Source organism: Melospiza melodia, chromosome 3, assembly GCF_035770615.1.
Source record: "Melospiza melodia melodia isolate bMelMel2 chromosome 3, bMelMel2.pri, whole genome shotgun sequence".
In the NCBI taxonomy this organism is placed as follows: domain Eukaryota; kingdom Metazoa; phylum Chordata; class Aves; order Passeriformes; family Passerellidae; genus Melospiza; species Melospiza melodia.
The window spans coordinates 52,342,314-52,357,037 of NC_086196.1; positions in this window are offsets into that span (position 1 = coordinate 52,342,314).

The window sequence follows — 14,724 nt, forward strand, 5'->3', positions numbered from 1 at the left end:
GCCAGAAAAAAAAAAAAGATTTGCTGTCATATAATTGTTAATGTACCCAGCCCTGAGCTGTAGGGGAGCAGGGGTAAGTGCAGCTGGGAGGATGCAGAAATGGCTGTGCCTTCTACCACAGGGACATGGACAGCACCAGACTCGTTTGCAGTATAAATTATATAAATTAATATAGTCTTTGGGCTGCTCTAATTTATCCAGCTGATCTCGACCTCGAAGGACCTTTATCTGCTGGGGAGGTGCCAGGAGGTGGAAGGCAGTTTCTGGCTCCCTGCATGGCGGCAGCAGGGCGGTGCAGGATCTGTTCCAGCTGTTTAACGTCACCAAGGATTCCTGTACGGGAGGGCAGCGCTGCGCCAGCATCACGAGCCAGCCTCGCAGCAGCTTGGCACTGCTGCAGTTAAGCTCAATTGAAACGGGGCAGGGTTTGGCCGGAGCGTGGCTGTGCATGCTCTGCCAGCCAAATCCGGTGACGCTCGAATTCACTGATTGTCATTGACTTTAATGGGACCGGGATATTGTCCTCTCTGCCGAGCTAAGCACGGATACATTCTGAAGCAGGGCAAGGCCTGACCCCCACAGAAATCCGGGGAGCTTTGCCATTAAATTCTCCAAAAAAAAAAAAAAAAAAAAAGGAACGGGGTGGAAGGAGACAGTTGGGAAGAAAATGCAAACGAATAAGTTTTGGGTTTAACTGTGCCCTCAAGCCTTCCCTCTGACCTTGATGTGCAGAAGAGGCACGCAGACAGGAGGCTGGGGTTATGCGTGCTACTGAGGACGTGCACAGAGCAACCGTTTTATAAACCATTATTCTTTAGAGCCCAGGACTTGATGATTAATGGAGGGGGTGGTGAAGGCAGTGGCAAGAGAAGAAATAACGGTGGGTGTGTGGATAATGCACAAATGCTGAATGAGTGGGCTTTTAAACAGGAGGGAACAAATAAAGGTTGCTTTTCTGGGAAGAGAGGGAAATCCGTTATGATATAGTAAGCTGAGTGTGTGCTGGTGCAGCCCTCCTGGTTCCAGTCTCTGCTGCAGTGACAGGGAGAGAGGGGAAGAAAATCGAGGCTGGAATTTGTGCGTGGGGGTTGGCACCGAGGAGACCCGTGTATGGAGGGACACGGGACGTGCGTGAAATAAATAAAATAGTTATTATTCCTCAAATCATTAATCTTTATTTTAAAGAAAAAGGGGGGAGGAAGGGAGGATGGAAATCCCCCTCGCACAAAGGAACCGTAAACGCGCCAACAGCACCGGCTGCATGAGCGGGCTCATGAAAAAATAAATAAATAAATGCCAGTAAGGCATCTCATTGATGAAAAAAAAGCAAAAGGGAATTAAAAAAGAAAAAAAAGGCCTCCACGGGAGCGGCGGGGGGTGGGGAGCGGGAGCGCAGGGCCCCGGTGCGTGTCGCTGAGGCAGCATTGACGCAGGCAGCTCTGACGGCAGCAGCGGGCGCGGGGGGAGACAGCGAGGGAGCGAGGGAGGGAGCGCCGCGCTCCTGTCCCCATCCCCATCCCCATCCGCATCCTCAGCTCTCCGCAGCCGAGGGCGAGGCGCTGTCTGCCCGCCCTGCCTAGCGCTGCGGTGGGGGCATCGCCGCCTCGGTGAGCGGCGCGCTTTGGTCGGGTTCTGGGGTGCTTTTTGCACCCCCTTGCCCATCGCTGCGTCAAGGGTAGGGGCTGTGTCCCTCCCGCCCAGCGCCGCTGTGTGCCTGCGGGCCGGCAGCACCAGCCTCCGTGGAGCTGAACGGTGGAGGCTGTGGGCTGTGGGCAGAGAGTGTGGATTGTCTGGGAGTCACTGCTGTACAGCTCGGGAAGCAAATGAAAACTGCCTGCCCATCCCTTCTCTGCGAGCTTGAGTCTCGCAGCTCATAGGAAATTTGGGGCTTGTGGCCTTCAGGGTTGAGAAATTAGGCTTTCCTGGGAATTTCTCAAGGTTTTTCTTATCTCTCTCAAGATGCAAAGAATGACAATGGTTGTATCGCTGACAATACCAGCACTTAGGGTTTGCTTGTCTTTGCAGCCGATTTTTTTCTCAGTTAAGAAAGGAGAACTGAAATCCCAATCCCAGGTTTTTCTCTGCAACTACAATTACTAGTAGTCATTGGGATTTTTCCCTTCAGCAAGTTTGCAGATGACACCAAGCCAGCTGGTGCTATTGACACACCTGAAGGATGGTGTGCTATCCAGAGAGACCTGGACAAATGGGCCCATGGGAATCTCATGCAGTTTAACAAGAAAGACCAAGGGCAAAGTGTGGCACCTGTGTCAAGGAATGAACAGATTGAAAGCAGCCCTGCTAAGAACTTGAGGGTGCTGGCGGATGAGAGGCTGGACATGACCCAGCAATGTACACTCGCAGGCCAGAAAACCAATCATATCCTGGGCTGTATCCAAAGCAGCATGGCAGCAGGGAGAGGGAGGGATTCTGCCCCTCTGCTCCACTTTGGTGACACTCCGCCTCAGTGCTGCATCCAGCTCTGGGGTCCCCAGCACAGAAAGGGCATGGACCTCTTCGACTGAGTCCAGAGACAGGTCACCAGGTTGATCAGAGGGATGGACCATGTCTGCTCTGAGGAAAGGCTGAGAGAATTGTGTTTGTTCAGCCTGCAGAGGACAAAGCTTTGAGGTGATCTGATTGTGGCCTTCCAGTATGTGAAAGGAACCTACAAGAAAGACAGAGAGGGACTTGTTACCAAGGTGTGTATTGAGAGAACAAGGCAGACTGGCTGCAAACTTAGAGTAGGCTTAGATTAGATATTAGGGAAACAATCTTTACTGTGAGGGTGGGGTGGAAGTTGTACAGGTTGACCACAGAAACTGTAGATGCCCTGTTCCTGGAAGTGTTTAAGTTGGATGGAGCTCTGAACAACCTGGTCTAGTGAGAGATATCTCTGCCCAGAGCAGGGGGATTGGATCTATAAGGCCCCTTCCAGTCCAACACATTCTATGATTCCATAGTTTGTCTTCAGGACTGGAAGAGTTTTCATAAAATAAAAGGTGAAAGGTGGCAACTATAGACTTTTTGCTGTGGTTCCCTGCCTTTAGTGTTCCAATGACTGTTAAGCAACCCTGAAAATACTTTCTTGTCTTAATGACTGATGCTGTGCTGTTCTCAAACATTACTTGGAGTGGACCTCACATGTTGGGATCATCAGTCTGGTAACTTTCAGCTCTCTATCTCTCTATTCATGACAACATTTTTATGAAAAGGACCATGCAAGTAAAGAGTTATTCCCTCTCAGTCAAGCGGGAGAATTTCTGAAGGGAAACAAAACAAAAACAAAAAACCCCACCAACAAACAAACAAAAAAGTGATGCACAGGCCCTGACTGGAAAAATCAGAGGCCAATGCAGTGTCAGAATCTGACAGGAAGCTGATAAATTGGCTGCTGGTGTCAGTGTGCTAGCCAGTGGCAAACCATGGAGAATGTTACTTTTCCCTCAAGCTGGCAGGGCATGCATAGGAGCAGGCGCAAGCCCATGTCACCTGATTGTTCTCCCATAAGCATCAGAGCAATCTGGGGGTTTGTTTTGGTCAAATATGTGGATTAACACTGGTGAAAGAAGAGAATCCCTTCTGTCTTCCTCTGTGTCCTCCCCAGAAGTGTCTCTGTCCTGTGTTCTACTAAACTAGTGAAAGCCAAACTTCTGAAAGAAAAACTCTGTTCATGAAGAATGCTGATGGTTTTTAAGGAGCTTTTATTTCAGAAGTTTTCTGGAACATTGTTTACACTTGTGATTATGAGTAGCAGTGGTTTTTGCCCTTCCTGCCTTACATTTTCACTTTTACACAGTTTCAAGTAGTGAAGTGGATGAACTAGTGTAACAGTTCTTTCAGACAGTTGTAGTGGGCTTGAATGGTCATGCAGAAAGAACTGAGGGGGCAATGTTTTGATTTGAAAAAAAAATCTCCAATACAAAAACCTTCCCAAAAAACCCAGTGTGTTTAGAAGTCTGAATCAGTTCCCATTAAATTCAGTAGTGAAGATGAAAGTGAAAAGAACTGACAAAGCAGAATTAGAGGTTCAGGTGGGGAGGGGCCTCAGACAAACTCCTGCTCAAAGCCAAAGCTGAGAGATGAGACCAGGTTGCTTAGCCTAACTTGCTCTGTTCTCTCATGCACAGTAGTTTTAGAGCATGTCTAGCAGAGCTGCCACCACTGATAGATTTGAATCTCAGAAGTCAGATCCTTCCTTTTCTCACTTATCCTAGTTTTGTACCTTCTGGAACTAGATGCAGTCAATCCTGCTCTGCATTAGAAAAAGGGGTAGAAAAAACTAGTGCTGTAGAATCAAAAAGGAAAAAATATTTGTGTATGGTCACTGAATTGTCTCTTAAAGATTATAAATATTTTGTTTTACATTCTCCTTTAAACTTAGAGTGCATTTTGATAGCATGCAATATTTAGTGGATTTTTTTTAGTTTTTTTGGTTTTTCTTTCTGCTACCAAGCATATGCAGTATATAGAAATATTGTCAATTATTTTTGAGAGACAAGACCATAAGGGTAGATTTGTTATAGAATAGAATTCCTAATAGGAGTTGCATGTCTCTTAAAGAATTTGGCTTTATTCTGAATTCTTTAAATAAAGGGTTAAAAATCACTGAAAATATAGAGTGGAGCTTATCTTGCAGAAACATGCAGTTAGAATTGATTTTTTTTTCTCCATCTTTCACAGAGTATTGTGAAGAGACAAAAAACCTGTAGCTTGGACACTGGTGGGGGTTTAAAAGTGTAACTCTTGTCAACCACTGGGACTGTTGAGATGATATACCCTAAATGCAGAATGAAAAAAAAGCAGTTAGAGGAAATTGTGTGATTTTCCAATACTGGAACTACTTATTTTGGCTAAAATATTGTCATTATTGTCATCCCACCACAGTCTTGAAGTTTGTTTTTTATTATTTTTTTTTTAACTGAAAACCAAGGATAATCTGATTCTCAGTTGCTTCTGCTTATTCCTATAGAAATTATATGTAATCAAACATGTTTTTTTACCTGGATGAATTTGAGACATCACTGCTTGAAACATTTGAGTACAAGAGACATCAAGGCAGGCTCTGTGCCGCCAAATATGCAGGCCAGAGGAAGTGGGGAGGCAGAGCAGGTAACCCACCTTGGTGTGTTAACCCACCAGTGCAGCTCTGCAGCTCTGAGCTGCTCTTCACTGCCCAGGGATGCTTCCCTGGTCTGCCTCCCAGCCTGATGCTGTGCTGCCAGGAGAAGGTAACAGAGCCCTGTGCTGGCAGCTCCTTTCCTACCACAGACTCTGCCAGCAGCCCCCAGGGGCCTGGCAGGGGCCTCTGTGTCTTGCCATAGAGATTTTGAGCTGTAAAGAAGGCTACAAGGAAGAGGGCTATAGAAGTAAATAAAATAAACGAAGAAAGAAAGACAGGCCCTGGATCTGCCACAGCCCAGTGTAGCAGTGTTTGAGGACCAGGGAATTTTGCAGGCAGTTTTCTCCTGTTCCAGTCCTTTTGGTTACCTAAGGTACCACAAATTACTTTAGAAGCATGGAGTGTTCCACATATCCCCATCATCATAGAAACTCTCAGTACCGACCTTCTGATGCTAGGCTAGGATCTAGGGAAGCTAGAAACATTTCAGTAGAACCATCCAGTGCGTTTTTTACAAAATGAAACTTAAAATTTCACCTCATTGAAGTCATAGACACTGACAAGGCAGGCGTGTGCTTCCTCTGCTGGATTGAGGATGTTAGGTATTATCTCCCAGAAACAAGGGATTTGTGCAATTCCTGCTTCCATCCTAGGAAGGAAGAATTTGTGGAATTCCTTCCTAGAGGAGCAAGAGAGGGAGAAGAGGCAGGGAAGGGGAGGAAAAGTGCTGGAGAATCAGAGTTGCTGCCCACAGGAGGTGGGGAAGTTTGTATATACTTTCCTCTGTCTTAAATAGCTGCTGCCCTGAACACTTCCATTCTTCTCAACAAAGAGGTGTGTGAAAATCTAGTCATCAAATTCACAGCTCTAAAAACTGGTAACAGCTCAAAGAAGTCACCATACTTTTACAATTAAAAAGGCTACTACACAATGATAGCTAAGGTTTATGAGGAGACACAATTCAGGACTTGATGGTCACGTATGTTGAATAAATATGAGGTCTTTGCAGAAGTTGGAAGGAAAAGTGGAGAAAATAATTTGATCCTGGAAGGTGAAAACACCCAGTTCCATCTAACTGAACAGGGAAATTTAGCAAGACCAGTCTAAATAAATGTATTTTTATCTGTGTGTGAAAATACCAAGAGAAATGCTGTGAAATCAGAGTACGTATTTCATGCTGAAAGAACAGCATTAAAAATCCCAAACAGAGCCATGGCTTTGTATCTTGAAACTGCCTTAGTATTACCTTCCTCCTGTGCTGAATTTCATATGAAACTTTTCTATAAGAGATGTGCTTTTCACCCCCTTCCTTTGAATTGTTAAATTAGGAGATCAAAAAGGTGGTCATTTTCCTAGCATAAGAAGCTGGGAACTGCGTCAGTCCTGTGAGTTCTCTTTGTGTTATGTGTCAACTTGTATTGTGTGTAATGTCAGTACAGCGGGGCTACACGATCATTATTACTGCTGCAAATTAGCTTGGGCACTGGAAAAATGACAGATATGGTGGTAAGTTCTGGGTTTTGTTTTTGAATTGGGAGAGTGGATGAAACAAAAGAGTGTTTGTTTGAGAAAGATTTAGTGCAGGTTTAGAACTGAAATATCTTTCTCCATGGCCTTGCTCAAATCAGTCAGTGAAAGACACTGTGATTTTCAGTCCTATCAAATAGTATCTTACTATGCAAGAATTCCCACTGAAAGCAGTGGAATTATCCAGGGATTCAGGCACTAATCAAACGTGAATGAAGATAGTAGAACAGACTCTTCACCTCTCTGCTGCTGTTTCCCAACTTATAAAATGAGGATAATAAGGTTCACGAGCAGTTCTGGGTGTTGTAAGGATACATTAGCTCATGCTAGCAAATCAGTTTGAAGACAAACCCAAATGCTCTGGAAATGCTAAGAATTCTGTCAAGAAGTGCAGGGGTGTATTCACAGTTCATGGACACATACCAAAAACTAGCCTTGAGTGGGGAGAGGGCTTTTGCAAGAAATAGGCATCAATGATACAGATGTCTTCAATATCTAAAATACTGTGTTATAAATACACCTCATAAACACATACAAAGAAAAAAATTCCAAACTGCTTGGGAGAAGTGACAGTATGACTGCATGAAAGAGAACTTACTCTCTCATTGTGCTGTTTGTTATATACTTGTTAAATATTTTTGGGCCAAACAGTTCTGAACTGAGTCAGCCATGTGAAAGGAAAAGTAAGAAAAAGCAAACTTGCTATATGAGATCTCCCCCTTGGTCTTTATGACCATGGGGTTTGGTTATTTGCTGAGTCTGTACAATGTGTATTGTACAGAGGTGTGTTTGTCTTGACCAGTTGCTATTTCTATGTCCCTAAAGTTTTAATTTAGTGTATCTTTAAAATATGCTGCATTCAGATTGACTAGTCACTGAAAACCATCATGAATGGTCTTTTGTGGACATGACTGACAGGCTAGGCTAGCAATGCTTTAAAAATAAAGCAAAAAGTAGAGTGTTTGCAAAATGAGTTATATTTATTGAGGGTGTTTTGCCTGATGATTTCAATTATTGACTCACGTGAGGCAAACACCCGAGTTTAAATCAAAAACCCTGAAAACACTTCTAGTCTATCTCTGTGTACAACTGTGTGACTTAACTCCAGGTCCCATGGCTGAATTGTGAAAACTTAAACGGAGGGATGACAAAAATGTTATATATAGATTACTATTTGCCTTCAAATATTTTAGATTAGGACCTTCTTCTCATCTAGTGAAAAGACTTTGGGCATTATATACTGAATGCCACTTCAGTGCCCACCACAAAAAACAGTTCATGTAATTTTATCCAAATGAAGTTACTGCAGTCACTGAATGTGGGTAGCATATAATTTGTTGAGTAATACTATAGAAATTAATTGTTTCTCAGGGCATTAAAAATTAACTAATATCAGAGCTCTCATGTGCATTATTAGGCATTTTTCCTTGAGGCCTACCTGTGTGGTAGGTAATCACAGTGCCAGGAAGGGAAGGAAGGGAGCATTCCTCTGGAGGTGGTAATGATCGCTACTAGAATTCTTATATATATTACAAAAAGAAAAATTGTAAGTAATGGTGACACACCAAGAAACCCCAAACAACTGGTAAATTATTTCAAAGTGGTATTATCCCTGCCCCAGAAGTTTTTGCTTTTCTACTCTGGGCCTTGCAAGTCAACCGGCAACATGCTGTCCTCTCCCCTTGTTTTGTTTCCCTGTAAGACTATCCAAAAATGGTTTGAAGGGCACAATCTCTTCTAGACTGAGTGTAGAAAGCCAGCCTTGGTACAGAACATGGAAACTGGTTCTGCATTCCCTGTATTTCTTCCTCACTCTTTCCTGTTGGACATATGGCACTTTGTGACATGGTATTAGTGAGCATGTTGGTATTTGGTCAAAGGCTGGATTTGATGATCTTGGAGATCTTTTCCAACCTTAATGATTCCCTATGTCAAAGGTTTTTAACTATGGAAAAGGCAGTGGTCCTCATCTTGCATGTAGTGCAAAGACATTTTTTAAAGAAGTGCTAGAGGTGACTGAATGGAAAGCTTTTCTTTGGCAACATCTAATAGAGAGGATGGAACAAAATCCCAAAGGGATTAGTTAGACTTAGTTTTGCTGGATACAACCTCAGAGATTATTGTTTGTGGATTTATCTTGTCCACCCCCTATCCTCCACCCAGGAGATGATCTAGTCTGTATTTCCATCCCTGATTTCCATGATACTATAATGAAAATATGATGTGTCATCAGGGTGAACAATTTAGTGGAAACTCCTGTGTAAAAGCAGATCTTGATGGGAACTTCCCAAAACACAGATGCAGAATAATACATCTTATTTGGTGATAGATATATTGAGAACTCTGTGTGCTGAATGGTTGGAAAAAATCCATTTAGCAATGTAGCAGTTAAGATGAAATTAAATAGAAGATAGTATAGGATTTCCCCCAAAGCTTGACAAATATGTACAGTTCTGGTCTCCGTAAATTTTTTTAGTATCTCGCCAAAGGGATGTGCTACTCGGTCACCAAAACCTCCACAAATTACACACACAAAATAAACACCTTGCTAAAGCAGACTGTGTAAGAAATCAAGCATCTTCTGCTAATGATCTGAAAATCTCCTCCTTTACTATGCAGCCAATCTCACCAAAGCTTTGTGTGGGCGATTGTCATAGAAGATATCTCAAGGGTCACCACAGGTACCAAAATTAACATCCATGCTAGCAAGAGTCTTTATGCCTCCTCTCCCTGCTTGGCACTCCAGTTTGCTGCCTTTTGCTTCTCACCAAAATAAACTTAGAAAGGAGAAAGAACTGGTACCTCGTGGGTGCTTTCAGCATCTCGTGAACCTGACTTGGGCTTGCAGCGATACCACTTACACCGCCGGTATCTACAATTGTTCCAGCAAAGAATGGCTCAATGGTTTGGGCAAGTAGCCACTTACAGCTCGGAATCATCTGGAGGCCAGACAAGCCCTGCCCCTTGAGGGGACGCAGGAGGAAAAATCTGGACAGCAAGTGAGGGATGCAGAGAGCAGACAGCAGCACTCAGGGGCACCTCACACAACGACCCCGGCCCCGCCAGCTGGCTGCGGATGGCGCCGCAGCCCCGGTACGGCTCGCTACGGGAACGAAGGCACCGGCTGGACCGCGATCCCGCAGGACCCTCCCCGCCTTCGCCCGTGTCCCCCGGCCCGTTCTCCGGCGGCGGGGGCGGCGTGGGGCAGGCGCTGCCCGCCCTGTGCCCGCCCGGCTGCGGCGCGGCGCGGACACGCGTGGGCCGGCGCAGGCGGGCGCGGCGCGGCCTCCCCCGCGGCGGGGCCGGGCGCGGTGCGCTGCCCGCTGCCCCCGGGGAGCCCCTGCGGCACCCGCGCTGTCACTGCCGGGCCCGCCGGCGGCGGGGGAAGCGCCCCCGCCCCCGCGGGGATTGGCAGCCCCGAGGTGCGGCCGCCCCCGCGCCCGGCAGCGCCGCCCGCCCGCCCCCGCCGCGGCTCGGCTGCGCTCGGCGGCGCTCCCCACACGCGGTCCGAGCCGCGGCACTGCCGGTGTGTGACCCCGCGTGAGGAGGAGCCCCCGCTTCTTCGCATCGGGGTTTTTAATTCCCATTTCTTTCTAAGTGCCTGCCAGTGCTCAGCAAAAAAAAAAAAAAAAAAAAAAAAAAAAAAAAAAAAAAAAAAAGAAAAAAAAAAATCCTTGCACCCTATACAGCAAGAAATTGCTACTTAAGAGGATCTAACCATACACCGTAAACACTTCAGTATGTACCCGAGCCGAAATATATTTGGAAAGATGGGGGGAGGGCACTTACACCCAGCTTTCATCAATGCCTGCTTGAAGAGAGACAGAAATAATTAAGGAAAAAAAAAATCCCTCCCCTCCCCCCGCCCGAATAATCATAATATACTGAAATTTCCCAAAGTCCAGTCAGCTGCAAAAAATAAATGTTTTGTGCTAAAGGATCATGTTGCAGAAGCGTGTGACTGCAAGACCTAGATTCCTTTCCCTGTTTCCCCGTCTCTTTCCTTAGGTGTTTTTTAGCATTATTATTTGTTTTGGGAGGGGAGAAAATCATCTTCGCTTCAGTCTCTTGCTAGAGGTCCAGACTGCTTACGTCTGAGCGCCCCTTATCATTTCAGTGAATGGCAATTGCAGCCTTGGTGCTGTTATAGCAATGAAGCTACAGACGTCATTGCCTCCTGTTGGACGTGAGATGTGTCCAAGCATCAGCCCCTTTTGCTTAAGAAAAACTCTTTAACTTCCACGCAGCCGACAGGCAAGCTTTTCTAAGATCCTGTGGACCCAATGTGGTATTGATAGAGTTATATATTTTTATTTATATATACATACACACATACACAGGTGTGAATGTGTATGTGTGTAAGTACGTATGTATAGAGAGAGGCAGATAAATTAAAGCCGCAGCTATACTGCAAGCTCCTCTAAAATTTCCTGCTCGTCAGAGTAGCTCTCTGCATCGTTTTGTTAAATACAGCCCGGCGGGAAAGCCATCATCAATCAATTTCGGGTAACAAGGAAGACTTGTTGAACACCTTGTTCTCCAGACCCCGGGAAGATGCTGGGCTGCTGGAGCGTGGAAGAGCCAGGATTGTGCCCTGAACTTCACCCACTTGGCAGCAGCTATTCCTAAACAATTTCCCCTCTCCTCCCCTGCCTCTTTGCCTCTCGGACTGACTGAGAATCTGCTCTTTAAAGTTGATCTGAAGGGGAAAGCAGAGACGAGCCTGTGCATAGTTTGGAGGGTAAGTTGTGTCCTCGCCCCCTCCCCCCCCCACCCCCGCTAACAAATACCCTCTAGCAAGCTTTGCAATGCGCCTGTAAAGGGGGCAGGTCGGGGCCGCCGGGGGACGGGACGGGACTCCCTAGGGGAGCGGCACGTCTCGTTCCCAGAGCCGAAAGGGTTACACAGGGAGCGAGGAAGCCCGGCTGCGGGGGTACTGACTCGGCGGCGGAGTTTGCGAGGCGCGGGTGCCCGCTGCCAGCCGGCTGCGGCGCCCCGCAGCCCCGCTCGCTCCGCGCCGCTCCCGCAGGTGCCGGGCGGGGTGGCCAGCCCCCGGGGAGCCCAGCATCTCCGGCTCCCAGAGCACATGACCCCTGCAGGGAATTTTGCCTCCCTGCACCTGCAGGCTCTTCTCATCCCTCCTCCTCTGCTCCTGGTTTTCTTTTTAATCCTCCCGTTCCCCCCGCTCTCCACACACCACCACCACCCCTTCCAACTCCCCCCACCCCCATCCATTCAGCTTTTACCTTCCCCCCCCCCCTTTTTTTTTTTTAAATCAGAAGGAATCCCAGCAGAAGGAAACAATATCAATCAGCTCCCTCCTTCCTCCCCCCCCATTAAAAGGAAAAAAACCACCACCTGCTAACATTTGGAAAAGCAGCAGAGGACCACTACCTCTATCTTTAATTTTCACTCACACACTCAGATGAATAAGCAAGGAAGGGGGAGACCTCAGCAGCCCCTCTAGACGTGGGGCTGAATTGATGGGATTGTGATTTGTAGGATTTCTCCACTTAGTCCCTGCCTCCTACTTGCTCTCCAGCCACTCCAAAGTCTCTTCCCCTCTCTTTAAGCAGCGATTTCTTTCAATCTCTCTCTCTCCCTCCCTGTGTCTCTCTCCCTTCACACTCTCCCTCTCTCTCTACATACACTCATCTCCCCGGAGAGAGAGAGAGGAGAAACTCAACTCCCAAACACCGACCAGATGTCGAAGAAACGCAAAGCCCTGGAGGGCGGCGGAGCCCCGCTCCCCCCCGAGGACCCCAGAGCCTGCTTTGGGGCCAGCGAGGAGCAAGGTAGGGCGGCGGAGGCCTGCAGGTGGCCGGGCGGCCGGCGGCTGGCAGCCCACGCACGGCGGGGACGTGCCGGCCCGGCCGGCCTCCTGCAGCCCACCCACACCGGGGTGCCCTGGGCCCTGAGGCCGGGCTGCTGCCAGGGCCGGGCGCGGGGCTGCTCCCACCGCGGCCACGCTGAACTCGTGCACGGGGGAAGGGGGTGTGGGAGGGCGGCCGAGGGGAATGGCAGGTCTGCCAAGCAGCCCAGGCTCCCTTCCCCACTGCAGTTTGTCACTGGCCTGGGCACAGCCGGAGTGGCTCATTGATTTGTAGCTGGTGGAGATGGGTTTGCGGGGCGCTCCTAGCCGGGGCAGCGAATGAGCTGTGGGCACCTCACATTTGCGTCGTGGCTTTGCCTGGCTCCAGTGTCCTCCAGCAAGCCCCCGGCCCTGGTATAGTTTCAGGTGCGTCACGCTGGGGCTTCGAACGCCGCTCTTGTAGCGCGCTTTGCACCCAGCTAAAGTTGGTTTTGCTGTGATTTTCAAGCTCCAAGTGTTTGTGGTGAAAGCTGTTCCGCACTTTTTTGACAAAATAACATGAACGTAGCAGCCGCATGGTGTAAAATCAGCTGTGCGCACAAGTGTGAGGGAGTTCTGCAGCCGAATTTCTTGTTGTTCAGCCAGCCCAGTGGGTTCCCTTCCTTTGTGTTTATTTTAACAAAGTGGGCCCAGATGAACCGAGCTGAGCTACAGGGCTTTGGGCTGGTGGCTGTAATGCAGAGAGGAGAGGAAAATACTGGTTGGATTCAGAGCAGTGTTTCAGGCTGTTGCGAGTGGCTGTGGTGGGAGATGGTGGGTGTGTGGTGGGTTCGGGTGACGATGTGTGTCTCTGTGCATGCTCGAATTCAGAAACATGGTGTTTTTGCCTGGGCAGGTGTACACCGAGCAGGGAGGGATGGCATTGAGTGTGTTTTCCAACATGGAGTCTGTGGCCCTTTTTGTAAATGATGTGAAAGATCCTAATGTCACAAATCACCCACGTCGTGAAATTCCCTTACCACCGTGGATGTGTCTGCTTTTGCAAGGAAATATTTCCAGCACAGTTGTTGGTGTGTTCTTCTGGTTTCATTAGAAAGGAGCACTGAAATTCACCATTTCTCTCAAAAGATATGGTTTAGGGTTTATGTGGTTGTTGGTTTTTAATTGCTTGGCTCTCCCACAAGAAAATAACATGTTTATATCGTCTTGCCATTTCTCTGCTTAAGACTAATCTTGATATGGGAGGGATATTTTCAAACCTTGTCAATGACTTTATATGCATGACAGCATTCAATGTTTTTGCAATGTGGAATTTTGCTGTTACTAACCTGGAAAATCTTACCTCCTTGTCAGCAACAGAGGAGGTTAAATACAGACAGGGTATTCAGCAGAGATTCAGCATTCAGAAAGTTTGGTATAGATTACCTGTAATTTTAATTTAAATATATGCCAGTAGTGGGTGTAGAAGCACCTTGCATGTTATTGTGATGCAGTGATGCTTGCCCAGTTAGGATTTTTTTTTAAGTGCTTTTTTGTTGTTGTTTTTTCAACTACATAATAATATTTTTTGTAACACATCTGGTTATGTAACAAGAAACAGAAAACATAATATAACTTTAACACAGGATTGTTCTTTTTCTTGATTTCAGTATACACAAAACAAATGAAATGGAGAGTGAAAAAATACTTCATAAAGTATTGATGTGTATCTAAAAGGAGTAAATTAGGTGTCATTTTCCTCATAAGGGGACACAATGTATTTCGTAAATCAGACAGATTGAAAACTCGTGTTTTGCACCCAGATAATCCAGGGTCTTGTCTTTTCTATTGTAGTATACTGGAATTAGGCAAAAAAGTAGTTTTACTTCTGAGCTTAAATATATTTTTGTGAACTTCTATTCTGTTTATTTTCTTCCTCCTATTTTACAAGAAGGAATGTTGCTTGTTAATTACATTGTCTGTGCCTATGTAACTGTAGAAACCATTAAGAGTGTGCAATGTATCACAGTCTTGTAGGGAATGTATTTTTGTGTAAGATGGTGGGTGTGAGACTTTCTTAAGGCATGAGATGTGAAGGTTTTTTTTTTACTCAGCTTAATAAAAATGCACCTTACTATGAAACATTGTGGTCTTCCAGCAGGTTTACTACCTCTGTGGAGAAGGCATACTTGCTAAATTTGGAGGGCAGGTGTGTAGTGTTTGCCTGGAAGTATGAAGAAACCATGTAACACCTGGGGTTTAGCGTTAAAATGTGTGTGCATTG